This window comes from Ranitomeya imitator, chromosome 2 (genome assembly GCF_032444005.1).
Source record: "Ranitomeya imitator isolate aRanImi1 chromosome 2, aRanImi1.pri, whole genome shotgun sequence".
NCBI classification, from domain to species: domain Eukaryota; kingdom Metazoa; phylum Chordata; class Amphibia; order Anura; family Dendrobatidae; genus Ranitomeya; species Ranitomeya imitator.
This window is the reverse complement of record NC_091283.1, coordinates 342001879-342026227: the sequence shown is the minus strand read 5'-3', so window position 1 is coordinate 342026227 and position 24349 is coordinate 342001879. Positions and strand designations below refer to the sequence as shown.

Sequence of the window (24349 nt, the reverse complement as noted above, 5' to 3'; positions counted from 1 at the left end):
CTTCCTGTGACAGAGAACACTGAGACAGTGTCCTTCCTGGTCACTGACAACTGCTCTCGCTTTCCTCCAGCCCCAGACTTATCTAACTGATTGGTGCAGAACAGGAGAGGAAGATATCAGAACCTGCACAGAGGCTGCACTTCTTGAGTGAGCAGCTGAAGGACCTTCCAGCCGACAAGCTCAGGGACCTTTCAGGTCATGTAATCAATCACATGACCTGTAAGGAACTGCAAAATTAGGTTATAATATATATGAGCATATGTAGCAGAGATGTGTGTGTATGTAAATATGCATATGTAGTAGAGATGTGTGTGTATTTAAATATGCATATGTAGCAGAGCTGTTGTATGCATATGTGTACGCTGTAGAGTGTTCCTTAATATTTGTGCTGTGAAGCTATATGTGAATAAAACACTTTGTGCAGAGAAACACTAACAATAGATTTATTACTTCCATATTCTACCCTAGTGCATTGAAATTTGTAATATTCACCCCTCCACTTTACACCATTAGGTAAAAATTTGATTAGTAGATTTTTTTTTTTTTTGCTGGCTAAACCTTGGATACATCTTATGGTTAGTTGTGTTTTTATAGTCCGAAGATACCATATATTAGAATTAAAATGTATGCCAAGCTTGATATGACAAGCTAGATATGTCCTTGCACCTGTCATGGTGGGTGTGGGTATTTAAGACAGGTAACACCTGGGGGTGGGTATTTAAGGCAGGTAGCACTTAAAGGGGGTATTCCCAAGATCCTATCCCAAAATGTATTAGGTATAATCAGGGCCGTATTTTATAGTTTCTGCTGCCCTAGGCACTTTTCGTGCTGCCTCCCCCATTGGTGAGTATGACTAATGCAGACACTATCAGCAGTGACTTAGGCTACTTTCACATCAGCGATTTTTGACATTTGCGGCAGATCCGGCAGTTTTTCCGCATCCGTAACGGATCACTTACGGCAACACTGTGTTCGGCCTCATTCATTCCCTATGGGACTTGCGGCACTTGTGGTTTTGCTGCGATCCGGAAAAAGGCGGTACTTGCAGCAACAGGAAAAAAACTGCTGCTAGCAGTGTTTTTTTTTGTCTCACCTCAAGTGCCGCACATGTCCACAAGTCCCATAGGGAATGAATGAGGCCGAACGCAGAGTTGCCGGCCTGTAAGTGATATGTTACGCGACAGATACGGAAAAACTGCAGGATCTGCCACGATCGGAGAAAATCGCTGATGTGAAAGTAGCCTTAGCAAACCTTTCCATTAGTTGTCATGTGAGAATCTGGTGGATCTCATACACAGTACATGGTCAGTTGATTCTGCCACGGTTGCAAGGTTTGGCTGACAGGTTTTTAAGGGGAACCTGTCAGTCGATTCATACTACCAAAACCACGGGCAGCATAACTCAGACTGCAAACAGGGAAGTTTATCTCTGCAATGCTGGGACGTTTCAGAGAGAATAGTTTGAAGAGCTGGATGGGTAATTTAGTGAGAGAACGGACTAATCTGTTGCTATCGTCTGTGGGCTCCTCACTCCATGTCTCTAGATCAGGGGTGGGCAATTTATTTTCCCGAGGGGCCAGATGAAAGACCATGACTGTTGTGGAGGCCGAACCAATAGCATGAAAATAATTCTACTCAATATTAATTAATATTAATTGTATCACTTAATATTGAGCATAATTAAGTATGCTTACACCCCCTATATATCTTTAAACCCCCCACAGCCCCTTATCTACAGCATGAGCCCCAAACAGCCTACCCATATACTGCATGAGCCCCACACAGCCTCCCCATATACAGCATGAGACCAGCCTCTCATCTCCTCTCGTCAGCAGCCTCCCCTCTCCTCACCAGCCTCTCACATCCTCCCCTTAGCAGCCTCCCCTCTCCTCACTCACATCAGCAGCCTCTCATCTCACTAGCCTCTCATCTCCTCTCCTCAGCAGCCTCCCCTCACCAGCCTCTCATCTCCTCTCCTCAGCAGCCTCCCCTCTCCTCAGCAGCCTCCCCTCACCAGCCTCTCATCTCCTCAGCAGCATCCCCTCACCAGCCTCTCATCTCCTCTCCTCAGCAGCCTCCCCTCACCAGCCTCTCATCTCCTCTCCACAGAAGCCTCCCCTCACCATCCTCTCATCTCCTCTCCTCAGCAGCCTCCCCTCACCAGCCTCTCATCTCCTCTCCTCAGCAGCTTCCCCTCACCATCCTCTCATCTCCTCTCCTCAGCAGCTTCCCCTCACCAGCCTCTCATCTCCTCTCCTCAGCAGCCTCCCCTCACCAGCCTCTTATCTCCTCTCAGCAGCCTCCCCTCACCAGCATCTCATCTCCTCTCCTTTCCAGCCTCCCATCTCCTCTCCAGCCTCTCATCTCCTTTCCAGCCTCTCATCTCCTCTCCTTACCAGCCTCTCATCTCCTTGCCAGCCTCTCATCTCCTCTCCTTACCAGCCTCTCATCTCCTCTCCTTACCAGCCTCTCATCTCCTCTCCTTACCAGCCTCTCATCTCCTTACCAGCCTCTCCTCTCCTTACCAGCCTCTCCTCTCCTTACCAGCCTCCCATCTCCTCTCCTTTCCAGCCTCTCATCTCTCCTTACCAGCCTCTCCTCTCCTTTCCAGCCTCTCATCTCCTTACCAGCCTCTCATCTCCTCTCCTTACCAGCCTCTCATCTCCTCTCCTTACAGCCTCTCCTCTCCTTACGAGCCTCTCATCTCCTCTCCTTATCAGCCTCTCCTCTCCTTACCAGCCTCTCTTCTCCTTACCAGCCTCTCATCTCCTCTCCTTTCCAGCCTCTCCTCTCCTTACCAGCCTCTCATCTCCTTTCCAGCCTCTCATCTCCTTTCCAGCCTCTCATCTCCTTTCCAGCCTCTCATCTCCTTACCAGCCTCTCATCTCCTTACCAGCCTCTCATCTCCTCTCCTTACCAGCCTCTCATCTCCTCTCCTTATCAGCCTCTCATCTCCTCTCCTTACCAGCCTCTCATCTCCTCTCCTTATCAGCCTCTCCTCTCCTTACCAGCCTCTCCTCTCCTTACCAGCTTCTCATCTCCTCTCCTTTCCAGCCTCTCATCTCTCCTTACCAGCCTCTCCTCTCCTTTCCAGCCTCTCATCTCCTTTCCAGCCTCTCATCTCCTTTCTAGCCTCTCCTCTCCTTACCAGCCTCTCATCTCCTCTCCTTACCAGCCTCTCATCTCCTCTCCTTACCAGCCTCTCATATCCTCTCCTTATCAGCCTCTCCTCTCCTTATCAGCCTCTCATCTCCTCTCCTTACCAGCCTCTCATCTCCTCTCCTTACCAGCCTCTCATCTCTCCTTTCCAGCCTCTCCTCTCCTTTCCAGCCTCTCATCTCCTTTCCAGCCTCTCATCTCCTCTCCTTACCAGCCTCTCGTCTCCTCCCCTTAGCAGCCTCCCCTCTCCTCACTCACTCACATCAGCAGACTCCCGTCTCCTCTCTCACCTCACTCCTCTCTGCAGCTTCCTCTGAGTCCTCACACACTGCCCGCCTCCTCTCCCTGCTCACCGCCGACTTCAGTATCTTCTCCCACAAACATTACCTGCTTCTATGCAGTCAGCTTTAGTGCTCCTCCTACATTAAGAAGAGCGCGCAGCGTGTCACATGACCGGCGTCAGGACCATGATGCACTTTGGCCTGCTGCTGCTTAAAGGTACAGCACCCATTTCTGCCCCATACAGTAGTCAGGGCAGCAATGCCCTGATGGCGGCCCTGCGCCCGAGACCCCCTCCCCCCACAGCATTTTTTTTAACCCCTTTCTGACCTTGGACGGGATAGTAAGTCCGAGGTCAGAAGCCCCGCTTTGATGTGGGCTCCGGCGGTGAGCCCGCATCAAAGCCGGGACATGTCAGCTGTTTTGAACAGCTGACATGTGCCCGTAATAGGCACGGGCAGAATCGCGATCTGCCCGCGCCTATTAACTAGTTAAATGACGCTGTCAAACGCAGACAGCGGCATTTAACTACCGCATCAGGCCGGGCAGCCGGAAATGACGGCATCGCCGACCCCCGTCACATGATCGGAGGTCGGCGATGCTTCAGTATTGTAACCATAGAGGTCCTTGGGACCTCTATGGTTACTGATCCCCAGCAGCTGTGAGCGCCACCCTGTGGTCGGAGCTCACAGCACACCTGATTTTCTGCTACATAGCAGCGAACAGCAGATCGCTGCTATGTAGCAAAGGCGATTGTGCTGTGCCTGCTTCTAGCCTCCCATGGAGGCTATTGAAGCATGGCAAAAGTAAAAAAAAAAAAAGTAAAAAAAATGTGAAAAAAATAAAAAATATATAAAAGTTTAAATCACCCCCCTTTTGCCCCAATCAAAATAAATCAATAAAAAAAAAATCAAATCTACACATATTTGGTATCGCCGCGTTCAGAATCGCCCGATCTATCAATTAAAAAAAGCATTAACCTGATCGCTAAAGAAAAAAATTTGAAAAAAATTCGAAACACCAGAATTACGTTTTTTTGGTCGCCGCGACATTGCATTAAAATGCAATAATGGGCGATCAAAAGAACATATCTGCACCAAAATGCTATCATTAAAAACGTCATCTCAGCACGCAAAAAATAAGCCCTCAACCGACCCCAGATCATGAAAAATAGAGATGCTACGAGTATCGGAAAATGGCGCAATTTTATTTATTTTTTTTAAGCAAAGTTTGGAATTTTTTTTCACCACTTAGGTAAAAAATAACCTAGTCATGTTAGGTGTCTATGAACTCGTACTGACCTGGAGAATCATAATGTCAGGTCAGTTTTAGCATTTAGTGAACCTAGCAAAAAGCCAAACAAAAAACAAGTGTGGGACTGCACTTTTTTTGCAATTTCACCGCACTTGGAATTTTTTTCCCGTTTTCTAGTACACGACATGCTAAAACCAATGATGTCGTTCCAAAGTACAACTCGTCCCGCAAAAAATAAGCCCTCACATGGCCAAATTGACAGAAAAATAAAAAAGTTATGGCGAACGAACACGGAAAAATGAAAAATCCCAAGGTCATGAAGGGGTTAAACTTGCTCAGGTGCCACCCCCTGCATTGTCCCCGCCCTAGGCACGTGCCCTCAAGTGCCTAGTGGCAAATACTGCCCTGGGTATAATAATAATATTAGCAAATGCCTCCAATTAGAAAGTTGTTGTTCGTTTTTTTTTTTTTAATTCACTGTCTCTTTCCTCATGTGCAGACATTGCAGGACCTTAGGTATCCATGGTTACGACCACTAGCAAGTAGCTAACTCTGACTTTATCAGTGAATATAACCAAGGTACCTAAAGTCCTGCAATGCCTGCACATGAGGAAAGAGACACAGCACATCAAAATTCTATACTACATTTCTTCTTCTTTTTTTTTTTTTTTAAAGTATCTTTATTGAAGTTTTCCAACAATTTTTACACGAAAATACTACCTGCTTTGTGTTAACACAGAAAATTAAGAAAAACTGGGAAGTAGAGGAATGGGAAATGGAAAGGGAAAGATAAAATTAAATTTAAAACAAAAATTCTCATCCTACAAACAAAGAAGAAGGAAAAAAAAGGGACAACACATATAGTAATCACCACTGCTGTAATGCCTAGAAAGAAAACAACTCCTTTTGGAGCTTCTAGCCATGCAATCATTATTATTGCTCATGGGATAAACAGGGATCATATCTCTCGAAATCCTCTTTATTAAATCAAGCCCAATCTATATGTTACTAATTTCATCGGTGGGAGCCCTGGTTCATCCATCCAGGCAGCCCAAAGCTGTTCAAATTTATTAATATTGCCTCTTTTTTTTGTACACAATTTTTTCCAAACTTATAAACCAGCTTATTTTGTTGATATATTCCTTTTTTGTTGGGTTGTAAGTATCCAACCAGTGTTGCGCTTTTAGTTTCCTTGCTAAATAAGACATTCGTACTCAGTTGTCTGTAGATCTTCCACATACCCCAGCACACAAACTAAGGACATAATTTACAATACCACCTTAAACACTCGTCTAACTAGTCCTAGTACTTTCCTCCAGTATCTCTACAATTTAGGACATGACCACATCATATGAAGTAGAGTAGCCGACTCCACTCCACACCTAGGACAGCATGCATCTGCTCTGGCCCCAATAGTACACATAAGGTGTATAGAACACTGGAATTTATGTATTAGATAAAGTTGAGAAAGTCTATGCGCTTCACTAATAATAATAATAATCTTTATTTATATAGCGCCAACATATTCCGCTGTGCTTTACAGTTTAACAGTATCAAACACAACAGTCATAAGTAACAACGTTAACAATACAATAATTAAAGCACAATGAGACGACCCTGCTCGTGAGAGCCTACAATCTACAATGAGGTGGGGGAGATACAAAGTACAGGTGTGTATTTACAATGATGTATTTACAATGATGGTCCAGCCATCTTCAGCCGGTGGGGGAAAGATGGAGATAGTGAATGGGCTACACACACACAAACATAAAATGACTTTGATTAGTTAATGTGGTAGGCCGCTCTGAACAAATGTGTTTTGAGTGAGCGCCTAAAACTATGCAAATTGTGGATGGTCCTAATATCTTGGGGTAGAGCATTCCAGAGGATTGGTCACGCACGGAAGAAGTCTTGGAGTCAGGAGTGGGAGGTACGGATTAGTGCAGAGGTTAGTCGAAAGTCATTTGCAGAGCACAGCGGTCGTTTAGGCTGATAGACTGAAATGAGGGAGGAGATGTAAGGGGGTGCTGCACTGTGGAGAGCTTTGTGGGTGAGAACAAGTACTTTCAATTGTATCCTGTAATGAATGGGCAGCCAGTGTAACGACTGGCGAAGAGCGGACGCGTCCGAATAACGATTAGCTAGATGGACAACCTAAGAGAGAGTTGGTGCCCTTTCCAATATCTCTATCCATTGACCTTCTTCTATTGTGTCGATCTCTGCCTCCCATCTCTCTTTACTATGAATTGGGTGTTTGCTTAGCACTAATGTTAATAAAGATCTATATAGCCGCGATATTATCCCAGATGAACTATTTGATCTATTAATTAACTGTATAACAGTATTTGGTACATATACTTTCAAACCACTCTCCATAAAGTCCGCATTGAACGCATGACGTAGCTGGAGGTATTTATAAAAGTCTTTTGGATTGAGATCAAACTCCTCCTGTAATTGTGCATAAGATTTGTGTCACGAGGCAAAAATAGGAAGACAGGAGATTAGGAATCTGGGCCCCTGAACTGCCCCTCAGGCTAGGAGAAGCCCTGTCTTTCCTTAATTTGGGGGTACCCTTGAAGGTAGGGAGACCCAAGTCACCGACCTGTCCCTGTCTCCTGTTAAATCCTGAACTGAACCCCAACCCTCACCCCAGGAGGTGAACAGTGTAAACAGCACCACAAAGCAAATAAACAGGAATAAACAATATGAGAGTGAAGGGAACATGATACCAAAAGGTGAATGCACAAACTACAAAGTAACAAAACTCAGAACTTAGCTTGTGCACACCACTGCAGACTCCACAATACAGATAGTTCAGCAACTGAGCTCCAAACACCAGACTAGGCTGACACCAGGGAGCTGCTACTGCGAGGTTGGTCTCCTAAAGGGACCTGTATAACCAACAGTCAGCTGATGCACCAGGTAACCTTATAAGAATGGTGGGAGTGGTCACAAACGTCAGCTGACCCAGCAGCAATGCAATAACACCAGCGGCCACCGGGGGGGGGGGGGGGGGGACTGCATTAACCCCCAATGACCAGAAAGGGAAAAAGGTTTAAATCAGAGGGAAACCAGATCTGCCACAGATCCAAACATGGATTGTGACACTTTGAGTACATTATCTAATAGCAGCTGCGATACCCCGCCCACCTCCCTCTCCCTCCACTTCCTAAAACGCACCAAACTTCTCAGATTAACTAACCATGGGGTGTTCCATATTGATGTAAATTGTGAGCAACTCTCTATTTGTTGCAGATATCGTATTTTCCACCATATGTTATGCATTAACAATAATGTGGGAAGTTTTTTTTGGAGAAGATTTGAATTTGTTACCCTCTAGTGCTTCATATAAAGATTGTCTATTTACGGCCTCACTACAAGAGATCCTTTAACAAATTTTTACCTGTATCCTCCCATCCTCTAAAATATTGAGCCTGGGCTGCCAAGAAATAGACCCACGGGTTAGGAACCACTAACCCTTGGTCTGATTTGTCTCGCTGCAGAGTTTCCAATTTAATACGAGTCGTACCACCCCTCCAAAGCAGAGATCTAAACGCCAATAGCCCGAAAGAACCTAAAAGGGATACCTATCGGTGAATTGTGAAGGAAACACTGCAGCTGGGGCATCAATATCATTTTAATTAAATTGTCTCTCCCCACAACTGATAAAGGAAGTTTAGACTATGCATTCCTTTTCCGTGTAAACTTAGTGAGGATTGGGGCTAAATTTAGTTTTTCATAATCTAGCGGCCTAGGTGAGATCATCACTCCCAAATATTTAAATATTGATACCTGTTGCAGTCCAGAGCTACGTGGATTGTCAACCTGACCCCCCCCCCCTCCTCTTCTAATGGCATCAGGACCAATTTAGACCAGTTAGTCACCAGCCCAGAGTAGGTGTCAAAAGATCCATTGCTGTCGGCAGAGACTTAGACGCCTTAGCTAGAAATAGTAAAATGTCATCTGCGTAAAGTGCAATTTTATCTTCCAACCCCCTTCTTCTCAACCCGTCTATCCCAGAATGTTTCCATAGCAGAATCACCAGGGGCTCAACCACCAATGCGAAAAGCAAAGGTGACAAGGGACAACCTTGTCTAGTACCTCTCCCCATTGCCAGTGCTTCATTCACCCTTATGCTGGCTGTAGGATTGGTATATAAAATTTTTATAGAATTTATAAATTCCGCCCTCAATCCAAATTCTTGTAAAACTGACCACAGGAATCCCCACTCCATGCTGTCAAAAGCTTTGGCGGCGTCTAAGGAGCAAATGACTATTATCTCCTGAGTTATCAACCCGCATCTGCAGATTCAAATATAGACGTCTTATGTTAGTTGCCACCGACCTTTCTGGTATAAACCGGGACTGATCTCGATAAACAAAAGAAGAAATAACCCTGGTAAGTCTATAGGCCAGAACCTTAGCTATTATCTTTACATCCGTATTGAGAAGGGAAATGGGCCTATACGAATCTGGTTGTAGGGGATCCTTGTCTTGTTTAGGTATCACTACTATAATGGCTTCTTGAATGGATTTAGGTAATGAATTTGATTTAATGGTTTCCTGAAACATATTTAAGCGTTTAGGTAACAGCACCCCCCCATTTTTTTTCATACAATTCAATGGGGATTCCATCAGAGCCCGGGGATTTATTATTTGCCACCGCCCCCTCCAACGTGATTGGCTTATCCAAGAATGTCTTAATGTACCGTCACACATAACGATATCGTAAACGATATCGTTGCTTTTTGTGACGTAGCAACGATATCGTTAACAAAATCGTTATGTGTGACAGCGACCAACGATCAGGCCCCTGCTGGGAGATCGTTGGTCGCTGGGGAAAGTCCAGCACTTTATTTTGTCGCTGGATCTCCCGCTGACATCGCTGAATCGGCGTGTGTGACGCCGATTCAGCGTTGTCTTCACTGGTAACCAGGGTAAATATCGGGTTACTAAGCGCAGGGCCGCGCTTAGTAACCCGATGTTTACCCTGGTTACCGTTGTAAATGTAAAAAAACAAACACTACATACTTACATTCCCGGTGTCTGGTCATGTCCCTCGCCTTCAGCTTCCCGCACTGACTGGTGAGCGCCGGCCAGCCGTAAAGCACAGCACAGCGGTGATGTCACCGCTGTACTTTACAGCCAGCGCTCAGTCAGTGCTGGAAGCTGAAGGCGAGGGACATGACCAGACACCGAGAATGTAAGTATGTACTGTTTGTTTTTTTACATTTACAATGGTAACCAGGGTAAACATCGGGTTACTAAGCACGGCCCTGCGCTTAGAAACCCGATGTTTACCCTGGTTACCCGGGGACTTCGGGATCGTTGGTCGCTGGAGAGCTGTCTGTGTGACAGCTCTCCAGCGACCAAACAGCGACGCTGCAGCGATCGGCATCGTTGTCGGTATCACTGCAGCGTCGCTTAGTGTGACGGTACCTTTATCCTCATCTGAGATCTTAGAGAGACCTGTTCCTCGCATAAACTCCTGCATCTGGGATTGCATCCCAGTTTCCCTGTATGTATACAGGGATTCATAGAACGTTTTAAATTGTTTTAATATTTGTGAGGTTTCCTACATCATCTCCCCAGTCTCATCCCTCAGTGCCGAAATATGTTGCACCCCTCTGTGCATTTGCTATTAATGCTAGGACATGTCCCGCTTTTTCACCTTCATCAAAGTAAAATTGTTTTTGAAATGATATCTTTACCTAATTCTAATACATGTGAATTGTAAGCATCTTGGGCAACCTTCATCTCCACTTGAGGCGAAAAGTTGTTCCGTGTCCTGTAGCATCAATTTGAGTAATTCCCCGAACTGTTTGTTCTTTAACTTTTCTCTGCTCACTGTGAGAATAAAAGCTCCCCTAAGACAGGCTTTCATTGCATCCCACAAAGTATCCCACGACACTGTTCCGGAGTTATTTCAGAAATAATCCTTGATGGCCTGTTCTATCAAATGACCATCAATCTACTGCAACTAAAATGCATTAAAGCTCCACAGTTTGGGCAGAGATATACACTGCTCAAAAAAATAAAGGGAATGCTAAAATCCCACATCCTAGATATCACTGAATGAAATATTCCAGTTGTAAATATTTATTCATTACATAGTGGAATGTGTTAAGAACAATAAAACCTAAAAATTAACAACGTAAATCACAACTAATATCCTACGGAGGTCTGGAGTTGGAATGATGCTCAAAATCAAAGTGGAAAATGAAGTTACAGGCTGATCCAACTTCAGTGGAAATGCCTCAAGACAAGGAAAGGATGCTCAGTAGTGTGTGGCCTCCACGTGCCTGTATGATCTCCCTACAATGCCTGGGCATGCTCCTGCGGCGGATGGTCTCCTGAGGGATCTCCTCCCAGACCTGGACTAAAGCATCTGCCGACTCCTTGACAGTCTGTGGTGCGACAGTCTGGTGGATGGTGCAAGACATGATGTCCCAGATGTGTTCAATCAGATTCAGGTCTGGGGAACGAGCGGGCCAGTCCATAGTTTCAATGCCTTCATCTTGCAGGAACTGCTGACACACTCCAGCCACATGAGGTCTGGAATTGTCCTGCATTAGGAGGAACCCAGGGCCAACTGCACCAGCATATGGTCTCACAAGGGGTTTGACGATCTCATCTCGTTACCTAATGGCAGTCAGGCTACCTCTGGCAAGCACATGGAGGGCTGTGCAGCCCTCCGAAGAAATGCCACCCCACACCATTACTGACCCACTGCCAAACTGGCCATGCTGACGGATGTTGCAGGCAGCTGATCGCTCTCCACGGCGTCTCCAGACTCTGTCACATTTGTCACGTGCTCAGTGTGAACCTGCTTTCATCTGTGAAGAGCACAGGGCACCAGTGGCGAATTTGCCAATCCTGGTGTTCTGTGGCAAATGCCAAGTGTCCTGCACGGTGTTGGACTGTGAGCACAACCCCCATCTGTGGACGTTGGGCCCTCAGACCATCCTCATGGAGTTGGTTTCTCACCGTTTGTGCAGACACATGCACATTTGTGGCCTGCTGGAGGTCATTTTCCAGGGCTCTGGCAGTGCTCCTCCTGTTCCTCCTTGCACAAAGGCTAAGGTAGCGGTCCTGCTGCTGGGTTGTTGCCCTCCTACGGCCCCCTCCATGTCTCCTAGTGTACTGGCCTGTCTCCTGGTAGCGCCTCCAGCCTCTGGACACTATGCTGACAGACACAGCAAACCTTGCCACAGCTTGCATTGATGTGCCATCCTGGATGAGCTGCACTACTTGAGCCACTTGTGGGGTTGTAGAGTCCATCTCATGCTACCACGACTGTGAAAGCACAACCAACATTCAAATGTGACCAAAACATCAGCCAGAAAGCATTGGTACTGAGATGTGGTCTGTGGTCCCCACTTGCAGAACCACTCCTTTATTGAGTGTCTTGATAATTTCCAATAATTTTCATTTGTTGTCTATTCCATTTGCACAACAGCATGTGAAATTGATTGTCAATCAGTGTTGCTTCCTAAGTGGACAGTTTGATTTCACAGAAGTTTGATTTACTTGGAGTTAGATTCTGTTGTTTAAGTGTTCCCTTTATATTTTTGAGCAGGGTACTATTGGAGAATTTTGATAATTTCACCAATAATGGCAAGTGATCTGTCAATAATCTGAGGAGGTATTCCAGTGATTCCAATTTTTGGAATATTGGGTCTGTACTCAAAGCCAAATTTATACGAGACATTGTGTTAGGTGAACTTGAGAAACAAGAAAACTGCTTAATATCAGGATGTCTCAACCTCCAAAATCATTAAGCGAGAGTTCCGACAGAAGTTCCCTAAATTTTGAGACAAAATTTTATTTCCCACCCTCCCCAGAGCATGAACTCTGTCTCATTCTGCCCAACCCTAGATTAATAACATTATTAAAATTTTCCAACATTAGGATTGGCAGCATCGGTAAAGTATTTACATCTGACATAACCTCCCTCATTACTGAATTGTTGTATAGGGGAGGCATATACACTGAGACAAGTACAGTGGGGCAAAAAAGTATTTAGTCAGTCAGCAATAGTGCAAGTTCCACCACTTAAAAAGATGAGAGGCGTCTGTAATTTACATCATAGGTAGACCTCAACTATGGGAGACAAACTGAGAAAAAAAAATCCAGAAAATCACATTGTTTTTTTTTTTTTACATTTTATTTGCATATCATGGTGGAAAATAAGTATTTGGTCAGAAACAAACAATCAAGATTTCTGGCTCTCACAGACCTGTAAATTCTTCTTTAAGAGTCTCCTGTTTCCTCCACTCATTACCTGTAGTAATGGCACCTGTTTAAACTTGTTATCAGTATAAAAAGACACCTGTGCACACCCTCAAACAGTCTGACTCCAAACTCCACTATGGTGAAGACCAAAGAGCTGTCAAAGGACACCAGAAACAAAATTGTAGCCCTGCACCAGGCTGGGAAGACTGAATCTGCAATAGCCAACCAGCTTGGAGTAAAGAAATCAACAGTGGGAGCAATAATTAGAAAACGGAAGACATACAAGACCACTGATAATCTCCCTCGATCTGGGGCTCCACGCAAAATCCCACCCCGTGGGGTCAGAATGATCACAAGAACGGTGAGCAAAAATCCCAGAACCACGCGGGGGGACCTAGTGAATGAACTGCAGAGAGCTGGGACCAATGTAACAAGGCCTACCATAAGTAACACACTACGCCACCATGGACTCAGATCCTGCAGTGCCAGACGTGTCCCACTGCTTAAGCCAGTACATGTCCGGGCCCGTCTGAAGTTTGCTAGAGAGCATTTGGATGATCCAGAGGAGTTTTGGGAGAATGTCCTATGGTCTGATGAAACCAAACTGGAACTGTTTGGTAGAAACACAACTTGTCGTGTTTGGAGGAAAAAGAATACTGAGTTGCATCCATCAAACACCATACCTACTGTAAAGCATGGTGGTGGAAACATCATGCTTTGGGGCTGTTTTTCTGCAAAGGGGCCAGGACGACTGATCCGGGTGCATGAAAGAATGAATGGGGCCATGTATCGTGAGATTTTGAGTGCAAACCTCCTTCCATCAGCAAGGGCATTGAAGATGAAACGTGGCTGGGTCTTTCAACATGACAATGATCCAAAGCACACCGCCAGGGCAACGAAGGAGTGGCTTCGTAAGAAGCATTTCAAGGTCCTGGAGTGGCCTAGCCAGTCTCCAGATCTCAACCCTATAGAAAACCTTTGGAGGGAGTTGAAAGTCCGTGTTGCCAAGCGAAAAGCCAAAAACATCACTGCTCTAGAAGAGATCTGCATGGAGGAATGGGCCAACATACCAACAACAGTGTGTGGCAACCTTGTGAAGACTTACAGAAAACGTTTGACCTCTGTCATTGCCAACAAAGGATATATTACAAAGTATTGAGATGAAATTTTGTTTCTGACCAAATACTTATTTTCCACCATAATATGCAAATAAAATGTTAAAAAAACAGACAATGTGATTTTCTGGATTTTTTTTTCTCAGTTTGTCTCCCATAGTTGAGGTCTACCTATGATGTAAATTACAGACGCCTCTCATCTTTTTAAGTGGTGGAACTTGCACTATTGCTGACTGACTAAATACTTTTTTGCCCCACTGTATATATTCCTGTCTAAGGATTCTACAGTGGAGGCATATGAGAGAGAGAGAGAGACTGCAGAACGGAAAATGCAGGGACGGGACATGCTCACTGCAAAAAAACAGAATCGGTAGCCAGATCTAGTCAATACACCACACGTTTCATCCGTTTATCGCTGGAACCGACGCTGGGCGCTTTTTCGCCGGACGGAATGTTTTCTCCGTCCGCCGTAAAATAAATTTTTGACGGATCTGGCAAAAAACAGATGAAACGTGTGGCCATCAGGCGCAATCCGGCGCTAATACACCTCTGTGAGAAAAAAACAGATCCGGTGGATTGTGCCTGACGGCATAAACCTGATGTGTGAAAGTAGCCTTACAGAGGAGAAGATCAAACTGAGTATCTTTTTGTATAAGAATAGAAATAGATCTCTTGCATAACTAGATCCCACTGAATGAAAAGTATATCTCAGCCAGGGCCTATCAAGTATTGAGAGATTATCTCTACTCATGTGCGTCTCCTGCAGACATGTGATGGATGGTGCTGTTTCCCTGATGTATTTTAGTATTGCTGTACGTTTAATAGGGTCTCCCAATCCCCACACATTCTGATTCAACAAAGATATATTTTTAAGAAGAATGATCCAGAAATGACCCACCATATGGGCAGCACGCTGGCGCAGTGGATAGCACAGCAGCCTTGCAGCATTGGGTTCAAACCCCACCAAGGACAACATCTGCAAAGAGTTTGGATGTTCCCTCCATGTTTGTGTGGGTTTCCTCCGGGTTCTCCGGTTTCCTCCCACATTCCAAAGACATACTGATAGGGAATTTAGATTGTGAGCCCCATCGGGGACAGTGATGATAATGTGTGCAAACTGTAAAGCGCTGCTGAATATGTTAGCGCTATATAAAAATAAAGATTATTATTATAAAGATTATTATCTAACCTGCATCGCACACTTAGACATACTTTCAGATGTTATGACATTAAACAGCATTGAATGACATGATGACCAAATGACACTCAAAGAAAACCCGTTTAACCAAAACATGAAAAGAAAAGCAAAAAAATACAGTGATACTATGTGAACTTGTATCACACTTTAGAGAGAGAACAAAATCTGGGGAACCTGTCCTCCAGTGAACAATACATGTTGATTGCATGTTTTCATAAATAACCTTTTGTAGATAAGGAACCTTTTGTTGATCCAGCCAGTCCATGGCATTTTTCGGTTTGTCAAAAAACTGAACTGACCCCAACGCTGCCACCCGCAGATTAGCTGGGTATAGCATTGAGTATTGGACTTCTGCTGCCTTTAGAAACCTCTTGACATCAAAGAATTGAAGCCTATATTTTGGACTTCAACCGAATAATCTGGATAGAAGGATATCTTCTGGCCCTCAATAATAATATCTGGGTTAAATCTGGCTGAGCGAAGAATAGCATCTCTGTCTCTGTAATGTAGCAATTTTATTAGAACAGTTCTGGGATGAGCCCGGCTGCATAGGATGAGTTGGGACTCTGTGAGCCTGTTCCACTGCAAGGAGTGAGGAGGACAATGAGTCTGACCCAAACACTTTCTGAAGCCAGGCCTCAAAGTATTCAGTGGGATTCCCACTCTGTCATTTCCGGAACTCCAACCAGCCTAATGTTGTTTCTCCTTTAATGATTTTCCAGGTCATTGGCTTTTGCAAGCAGATAGGCAATCTGATTAACATGTCATCTCATATCTTTAGTGAGGTCTGGCAGTTTGTCCTCTATATCGCTGGCTCTATTTTCTAAGTCCACTATTCTCTGACTTACCTTCCTTAAATCTTGTCTCATCAAGGAGAATTCCTCTTTAAGGCTATGTGCACACGTTCAGGATTTCTCGCAGAAAATTCCTGAGAAATACCGGACATTTTCTGCAAGAAATCCGCAAGAAAACCACATGCGTTTTTGCCGCGATTTTGCCGTGTTTTTGCTGCGATTTTGACGTGTTTTTGACATTGGGTTTTTCCGGACACTTCCCAATGCATTTTGTAGTGGGAAATCCGCAAAAAAACGCAAAATTAATGAACATGATGCGGTTTTATGTGCACAAAACATGTGGAATTCATTCTAAATGATGGGATGCTTATTGTATGCGTTTTTTTTGCAGTTTTATTTATAGTGTTTTTATCGGGAAAAAACGTAAAAAAAACGCAACGTGTGCACACAGCCGTGTCCCCACTTGCAAACTGAGGGAAGAGAAAGAAGAGTTAAAGACGTCACCCAGCGTGGGCTACTTGTCTACCGGAAGACTCTATTCCTGATTAGATGTCTGTTCCTGAGTCAATCTGGGAGGTGTATTACTATTTGTAGTCTCCCCTTCCTCGAAATTAAGTCCTTTTCCCCAGTCAGGGGAGGTCCTTTCACAGCTGGATTCTATATTTCCTGCAGATCTAGCTAAATGTGCAAGTTTTGCCACTGCACTCTGTGCTGACACTCTTCCTCCTCCTGCATGAGTGTTTTGTGTCAGGCCGCTGGTGGAGTTACGGTGATCTCAGTCGCCGTCACCCACCATCTATTTCCCCTTCCTTGCCGTGCCACCGGTCGTATTGCTTTACCCCAAGAAATATTCTCCTCTCCACTAACGATAGACACCAGGCAATCTAACCGCCAAGCACAGCACCCTTTTTAGTGCCTCAGTTACTCAGCAGCCCCGCAAGTTGAAGGTACCAGGTGACCCGTGGTCAGTCCAGCACCTCCAGCAACTAACAAGTGAAAGTCTTTGATAACCACTCACAACGTCCCGGTGTAATATATCCTTGGATAGTAATTACGTGTTAATCACCAATTCTCACCTCCACTACCCGTTAGCATTAGGCAAATTTCTTATGAATAAACATAATAAAAATAAAAATAAATCTTTATTTTTATATAGCGCTAACATATTCCGCAGCGCTTTACAGTTTGCACACATTATCATCACTGTCCCCGATGGGGCTCACAATCTAGAATCCCTATCAGTATGTCTTTGGAATGTGGGAGGAAACCGGAGTGCCCGGAGGAAACCCACGCAAACACGGAGAGAACATACAAACTCTTTGCAGATGTTGTCCTGGGTGGGATTAGAACCCAGGACCCCAGCGCTGCAAGGCCACCGTGCTGCCCACATAAACATAAACCATACAGGGCAACATTAGCATAGAGGTGCCACAGAGACCAAGACCCATGTGGATATCTCAAAGGTGCACCTACAGGACACTCCTAGGAATGATATAAAGCATAAGAAAATTGGAGTATAGTCCAAGGGTAATCAAAAAAAATATAAATTTATTGATATAATACACACTACATATAAATAGACTAGGATCAGGTAATAAAAGCACAGACAAAAGTGTCCTGACTACAGATGTTATTGCTATTCATGGGAAAAAAGTGCTCAAGTGCTGCAAGAAGGACCCTTAAGTCCAGACAGAATATATATAGTAACAATACAAGTATCCAAATGGCTGTAGTAATCTGCGCGCTATGCCATTAAACAGGACAGGGTCATATGCTCTTATCCGTGCTTACCCATGTTAAAAATCGTTATTGCGCAAAAATATCTAATCAAGACTTAACCAGGTGCGTTGTGGTTTATTGAATTATCCACCATTGCAGCAAAAACATAAAAGTAGATTAAACAGTTACGAACAGAGTGTCCATGTGTAAATATCAGCGCTTGTCTTGTTACTCATCTTTCCCAAGGTCCTGAATGGTAAAAGTCATCTGTCTGTGTGAAGTCTGAAGTCATCATAGCATGGAGTAGCTAACAGCTGTTGTTCCTCGTGTCTTGTCTCATGTCCATGGAGAATGATGGTGAAGGCAGGGAGGTGACCGTCCCACGTGACAAAAGCCCCCACACCCTCCTAAGAGACGTTTATATATGTTCAACACTGATCACATGTCCTCTGTATATGGAGTTAACTTATACTCTGAGCTACATACACAGAAATAGCTTTTGATAGTGTCAGCAAGAAACCATGTGCTCGGTACAGAATAAGAATAAGAATAATTAATTATTGTGGGGGAGACAGGGCAAAAGCTTAGAACAAGAATGAATTCTCATCGCCACACAATAAGAGAAAAAAGAATGGATCTACCTGTGGCAATACATTTTTGTCTCCCAAATCATAATATTATGGACATGAAATTACTTGTGTTAAAAGGTAACTTCAAATCTAAGAGAGACAGAAGAGTATGTCTTAGTGCAGGAGTGAATGTGTCGCATGGATTTATGTATTTTTATATCAACTAAGGAACTTTCCCCTCAGACTATGAGGGGTCATCACAACAGAACCAGACCCTAATCGGAGGACAATAAAACATTCCTTTTCTAAGAACTGGTCCAATATTTATGGACATAACTGTTTATCACGCATGGTAATTCTGCTTCATGTCACTTGTCTTATCCATGTTTTTTTTTTCTGTGCTATGTTGTGCATAAATATGTGATTCTTCAGAATTTCTTTTAGTCTTTTCCTGATGAAGAGACCTGTGTAGTCTCGAACTCTTGCAATTTGTTACCATCTTTTCAGTTAGCCATTAAAAGGTATCAACCACTGAGGACTCTCAATTCTAAATATTTTTCTTACTTTGACTGTAATTTTAGGATCAGCCACTAGGTGGAGGCAGAGCCACAGTAAACAATTTTTTTTGTAAAGATAATGGTGTAAGTACATAAAACAGCACCTGGATGTCAGCAGAGAGCGCACGAGAGTAATATCAAGGGAATTTTTCCCTATAATGGTGGCACCTCTTTCAGTAATAGTCCCTGGTGTTTCCCACCTCCCCCCGCACTGAGAAAGGGCTCCAGCTGTTACCCATACCCCCCTCCCCCCCCCCCCCCCCCGCACTGAGGAAGGGCTCCAGCAAACCCACAGGGTCAGGGGATGGTATCACTGGGCGGCACAGTGGCGCAGTGGTTAGCACTGCAGCCTTGCAGCGCTGGAGTCCTGGGTTCAAGCCCCACTAAGGACAACATCTGCAAAGAGTTTGTATGTTCCCTCCGTGTTTGCGTGGGTTTCCTCCGGGCACTCCGGTTTCCTCCCACATTCCAAAGACATACTGATAGGAAATTTAGATTGTGAGCCCCATCTGGGACCGCGATAATAATGTGTGCAAACTGTAAAGCGCTGCGGAATATGTTAGCGCTATGTAAAAATAAAGATTATTATTATTATTATTATCACTGCTTTCAGGGAAAAGGAGTGAAAGAGCAGGAGGCCGATGGCAGTACTCCAGGACACTCTGTTATCTGCAGCGCCACTGTACTGTGCTCAGGCGGGAGGGGGGGAGGGAAAATGGCTGCAGTCTCTCTGCATGGCCAGACCGGGAGTGTTCATTTTCCTCACTCACCAGGAAATCCCCACTGCTCTTCAATACTGCTGGCTCCAGATCTCCAGGTGTCTGTCAACCCACCTCCGCAGTCTCCCTTTTATATTACTTTTGAAATTGATAGATATGATAATTGATAATAAACTAGTGTTATGGCTGAAAGGATTCGGTGGGAATTTCCGTGACAAGCTGGTCTAAGGGCTGTCTAATAGCCGTCTGTAGTCTGCAGCCTACTCATCCTATACTACATTTCTAATTGGAGGTATTTGCTAATATTATTACACCTACCACATATTGGGGTAGGAACTTGGAGATGGGAATACCCCTTTAACAGCTCGATACACAAGGACCTGTTGAAGCACCAGTTATTGAGAAACGAATGTCAATCCTGAAAGCATTCCATTCTCCCCTTGTGAGGCAGTGACTAGTGTTACATGTAGGGGTCGCTGTATGTTCCCCCCAGGATGCGCATGAAGACGTATTGAGGCCATGGGAGTGCATTGCAGTCACAGGTGTAGCTGTGATTGCAATGCAGAATAAAAGTGAATATTAGTCCTGGACAAGCGATTTTTGTCCAGGGCAGATTTAAGAAAACCTGCTGGGCTTTTGTGTTTTGAAACAAACTACAGGATGGTATTCGTGCAGTCAGTTTCATTCCTGGCCAGGTTTTCCATATGGCCAAAGGCCACAGATTCAAGTAAAAAAAAGACCCTGCAGTATAGGGATTGAGTGTGTCAGGTTCAGTGTCAGTCTGGTGTTTTCAGGAGTACAGAGCAGTCAGCTGTGCAGAGCTCCACCTGTGTGAGGCAAAACAGGCAAGCAGAGCCAAACAGCCAAGGGAGCTGAGAGGCCTGGCACCCGAAGTGTGTACGGCGGTGTAGTTGCCCACGGCAGTGAGTCTCAGAAGTGGACTGGCGTGTGTATCAGCTGCAATCTGGAGGATATTTTTCCGTAGGATATAATGTACTGTGTACTTTGTGAGTTGAGCATTAGATATTTTTGTTTTAAACTTTCCTGGGTCACTGCCTCAGCACTGCAAAGTGTGCTACCGCTGCACTACATATGGTGGAGAATGTGGGCAGTGTGAACTGAAGTATGCCCCAAAGCATGCTGGATGTGTCATGGTTTGTCTGGGTCGGTTCTTCTACAGTTAATTTCTGTAGCCTCACTCTGATCCTTGGTGGACTGTTTATAGCATCCATCTGGGAATTTCCTTTGTCAGTGATACTTTTGCCCTTGGCTGAGTGTGTTGACCCCTGAGTGTGTTTTGTGCTGCGTGCTGGTTTGCCTGATTCCTTGGTTTTTGACTCGGTCTGTTCTCTGGATAATGTTTGTTGGATTATGCCCCTGTACTTTCTCTTTTCCGTTTCGTATTGATCTCTGCTTGGCCCTTACTATCCGTTCTGTCTAGTCCCTTGGTACTGTCGCGCTATCTCGTGCTCACCCCGGCCTGATCTGGTTTACGTCTCTGTCTGTGCCCCTTGGCAGCTCTGTCCTTTAGTTACCTTTCTAGCAGTCTTCCTTCAGCTGCTAGCTACCCGAAGCTTAGGCCACACCCCCCAGCAGTCAGGTGCTTCAGGTCCTGTAAGGCCTGAAGCAATCTCTCTCCAGTCTCGCTTGCCCTGCGTTCCTGGGAGCCTGAGGCTCGCTCCAGGTCCCGTCTTCCCGGGAGATTGCATCAGTGAGTGTCTCTAACAACTCGTCCCATGATAGCACAGCAGTGATTAAGCCTGCAACACTACAGCTCAAGCCGGCTGACAAAATGAAGGAACTTTTGAAGCAGTTGGTCCTCTCTCAGGGGCAGCATCAGGAGCAGCAGCAAGAGGTGCTGCAGTTGCAGCGGCCTCAGCAGGAGCAGCAGTGGTATCAACAGGAGCAGCAGCAGCAAGAGGTGCTGCTGTTTCAGGGGCAACAAGAAGGGCAATGGCAGCAGGAGCAGCAGCAATGACAGTTATATCGGCAGCAACAAAAGACTGAGCTGATTTTGCAGCAGGTTGCAGCTATGCAAGAGGCACCATCCACAGTGACCTTGATCCGTTCTAAGGCCTGGTACAAAGTCTGGACAGCGCTGAGGAATATGAGTCCTGAGGACGACATAGAGGACTGTCTCACCGTCTTCGAACACACTGCAGAGCGGGAAAGCTTGCCGATGTCACAGTGATCTGAAGTGGTGGCTCCCTTCCTGAAGGGAGATGCCCAGAAGGCTTGCCTGGACCTCATTCGGGAGGATGCCCTGGACTATGAGAAGCTGAGAGGTGAGATCCTTGCCCAACTGGGGCTTAATACCTATGTCCGGGCTCAGCGGGTGTACCAGTGGTCCTTTGTGGAGTCTTGTCCTGCAAGGTCTCAGGCATATGACTTCCTGCAGCTGGTAAAAAAAATGGTTCCAGCCTAAGACCTTAACCCCGTTCCAGAAGGTTGAGAGTGTGGTGGTCGACCGGCTGGTAAGGGCTCTGCCAGCAGCCATACAGCATTGGGTGGGACAAGGGGACCCAGGCACTCTGGACCAGGTGGTCAGATTGGTTTACAGCCACTCAGGACTTTATACAGGACACTGCCCCACTTTGGTTGTCACGTAAGGCCCTCCCAGCCCAGGAGCCGAGGAAAAGTCCACAAACCTTTGTTGGTGCTACCCAGGACTGAGCCTGAGATGAGGGGGTAACCTGAAGTGAAGGTGACAAAAGTCCTGTATTCCCTAAAATGGCCCCAAGTTATAGTCGTGCCGCAGCAATCAAGTGTTGGCGGTGCCAAGGGCCCGGATATTTGGCGGCCAACTGCCCCCTGATATCGGAACCAACGGACTGTGGGTATATTCGCCGTATGTCTATGTGTGCCCAGCCAGTCTGTACCGCCACTACAAGCACGGCTGACAGCGAACCTCAGCTGTGCCAGGTACTTGTCAATGGGTACCAAATGGAAGCTCTCCTGGACTTTGGTCCATGGTTGTCTTGTTGCCGGGGACAACCCCAAGGGACAGAAAGTAGAGGTGATTGTATCCATGGGGGAAATCCAAGAATCCCCGACTGCAGAGGTTACTTTTTTCCACATGTGGGGACTTTAAACATGTGGTGAAGACCCATCCATGTGAGACTGTGTTGGGAAGAGACTTGCCCCTGTTCTAGTCCCTGTGGGAGACCAGGGTCAAACCTCTTAAGGTAAATGTTGTTCCGGGCATAGAACCCGAAGATCCCAAGTCATGGATTCCTGCCATAGGGGACGCTAACCTAGGGACAGAGTGTAACCCCGATAGGTTCCCTCTAGAGGTTGTGGCAGGAGAGGTCGTGGAAACCTCACTGAATCCCGAGCTGGACGTATCCCCTATTAAGCTCGGGACAGCTCAGTTTCACGGTCTCACGCAGAGACGCAGGTATAAAACAATGTGCAAATTAAAAGAAAGCTGGGCGGAACCAGGAGTGTGTGTGGTCGCAGAGGTGACTAGGGATGCACGCACGAGGAACCCTCTGGCACTGGCCTGGGATGTGGCCTGAGGTCAGGGTAAAATGGATAGAGCTGTCAATAGACAGCAGCGATGGGAAGCTCGTGTTCGGGTGTGACGTGGTACAGATGTATGCCGGAGTTGTCAGGGCGGACCTCGACGTTTCGCCATGACAGTCACCGAGGCACGGGTAAAGTTAAGGAGGAAACGGTACCAAGTGCCTAAAGGCAGAAACTTAGGTTATGGTATAAGCTGGGGGTTAGTGAACCCCAAGTAAACAAGGTCAAGTCCACCCAAAGTTGGCCCAAATCTACTGTTACTTAGGAAAGTGGGCATGTCTTCTGCAACTGAGAACAGGGAGGTGGGTGTTCACGTAACAAAGTATTGAGGAGAAACGCAAAGAGAAGGAATACTTGCATCAACTGATGGTTCCGGTCTCTACTTTGGTGTCTTAGTACAGTGTCGGGCGGGAGTGTCACAGGGTCAGGCAGATGCCTTGTCACCAGGCTCGGACTGGCCCACCGGGGAACCGGAGGATCCTCCGGTGGGCCCTGACACTGGCATCTGCTGGCAGGGCCTCCCCCCGCTCCAGGGCCCTCCCCCCGCTCCAGGGCCCCCCCGCCGCCGCCCGCCCGCTCGCTCGCCCGCTCGCCTTGAATACTCACCCTGCCTGCTCCAGCGATGGTCTCGGCGTCTGCACTGCACGAGCGGTCATGTGACACCGCTCATTAAGATCATGAATATGCGCATATTCATGATCTTAATGAACGGTGTCACATGACCGCTCAAGCAGGAAGAAGGTGCTGCGCCGGCGCCGCCGCCTGGAGTCGGGACAGAGCGCGAGGGATGTCGGAACGGCCGTGCAGTGGGAAGACAGGTGAGTATGAGGGACGGGGGAACGGGGGGGGGGAATGAAGGAGGACATAAGCCGGCGCGCCGAGCAGGAGCAGGAGCGGAGAGATAAGCCTGCATATAGGGGGGAATATGAGCCATGCAGGGGGGATATGAGCCATGCAGGGGGGGATATGAGCCATGCATGGGGGGATATGAGCCATGCAGGGGGGGATATGAGCCATGCAGGGGGGGAATATGAGCCATGCAGGGGGGAATATGAGCCATGCATACAGGAGGGGTAATATGAGCTATGTATATGGGATAGGAGGGAGATGAGCCATGCATACAGGAGGGGGGTCATTATACAGTATGGAGCATCATGTGTGGCCGTTATACAGTATGGAACATCATTTGTGGTCATTATACAGTATTGAGCATTATGTGTGGCCATTA

General features: G+C 46.1%; 1 protein-coding gene across 1 annotated transcript in view; it reads right to left on the bottom strand.

Moving 5' to 3' along the window:
* The window catches only part of LOC138666512 (zinc finger protein 721-like), a 620944-nt gene that overhangs the window by 267562 nt on the left and 329033 nt on the right, over window positions 1–24349 (bottom strand). The window lies entirely within an intron of this gene.